We start from the raw sequence: 1,684 nt of genomic DNA, 5'->3' as shown, positions 1-1,684 counted from the left end.
ATTTCTCTGCATAGAATTGGCCAAAAAAAAATTTATAAGTATATTTAATTAAATAAGTTACTCCCTCCGTCCCAAATGATAAGGGAAAAAAACCCTTTTTTTTGTCCAAAATTATAAGGGAGAAAGTCATTTTCAAGAATATTTTTTCCTTATTCTCATAAAATTAAATGCAAATTGCATTTAATTTTCTCTCTCTACCTTTTTCTCAATAAACAACAACCAATAAAAATTGTTTTTACATCTTCCTATGCAACTTATTCCAAGGAAAACCCACAAAAACATATTTCAAATTCTCATATTTTACTTTTTCTTAATAAGTGTGATTTTTTTATTTTCTCTTATAATTCGGGACGGAGGGAGTAGATTGCAGTACAGTAAAAAAACATTTTAGCCTATTAGATCGGTCTATTTAAGTTATATGCATAATATTTTTTTTTTTGAAGAAGCCAAAATGAAATATATTAACACAAACAGCCTCCCCAACACAAGACGTACCGAGGTAGACTAAAAAAGTTTACAATAGAGTCATAGAGATGCAAACACAATCAAATCATACAAGACCCAAACACAACAATGACTAGACCACCAGCTATGGTAATTCGAAGCTAACGTAATACTCGTCGACTTCAACCACCTAAAGGAGAAAAACTTGATCTTATCCAACAAAAGATGAGGTGTGCCCGTTGAGCCTTTGAACAAACGATGATTTCTCTCTGTCCATATCACCCAAACACAAACTAGCCAAAGAAGCTATAGAAAAGACCGTCGCGCTCGAGATACACCTGCGGAAGCTGTAAACTGGACAAAATGATCACGCAAAGTAGTAAAATCCATCGGAGGAATGCCAACCCACGCACGAACTAAATCCCAAAGAGAGCCAGCAATGCTACAAGATAAAAATAAATGATGGGCCGACTCAGCCACACCACAACCAAACACACAAGAATCAACGGTAGAAGACAAAACTCCACGAGTGACCAGATTGGCTCTCGTGGGCAACCTATCCCGCAATAAGCTCCACGCAAAGATGGAAACCTTCAACGGAACCTGAGGGTGTCAAATAAGGTTTTCCGCATCATGTAAAGCAACATAAGCCTGATGAGTCAGAATCTGATAACCTCCAGTAATCGTATACCCTGCATCAGGATCTGGGTGCCACTGCCACCTGTCCAAAGTCTGATCCAGCAAAGAAATGTCAAGAAGTAAAAACTGACACTCCCTCAACAACTCCTCCTCCCACGCCCTCAACCGCCTCCGCCACACCCACGCCTCTTCATCTGCCCCCCACCCTAAAGCAAACATCTCTGCGACCGAGCGCGATTTGGTCTTAGCCAACGTAAAAAGGCGACCAAACCGCTCCCTCAACGAGATCTCATCCAACCAAGGATCGGTCCAAAAAAGAGTATTTAAACCATCCCCTACCCTCCTCATAACATGCTCCCCAAACCACCTACCACCTAACTCACCCTCACCCTCTCTAATACGCACTATCTCCCTCCACCACACCGAGCCTCGTTGACCTCCCTCGCAAAGTCTACCATCCTCAACCCCATACCGAGCTGCCAAAACTCTAAACCACATGCCCTCTCTGTCCACCAGCATCTTCCAACACCACTTACCCAACAACGCCAGGTTGAATTCACGCAACCGTCTAACCCCCAAACCTCCAAACTCCTTACGCGAA

The sequence above is a fragment of the Trifolium pratense genome, linkage group LG2 (genome assembly GCF_020283565.1).
Source record: "Trifolium pratense cultivar HEN17-A07 linkage group LG2, ARS_RC_1.1, whole genome shotgun sequence".
NCBI classification, from domain to species: domain Eukaryota; kingdom Viridiplantae; phylum Streptophyta; class Magnoliopsida; order Fabales; family Fabaceae; genus Trifolium; species Trifolium pratense.
The sequence above is the reverse complement of the archived record's forward strand: the minus strand, read 5'-3'. Positions refer to the sequence as shown.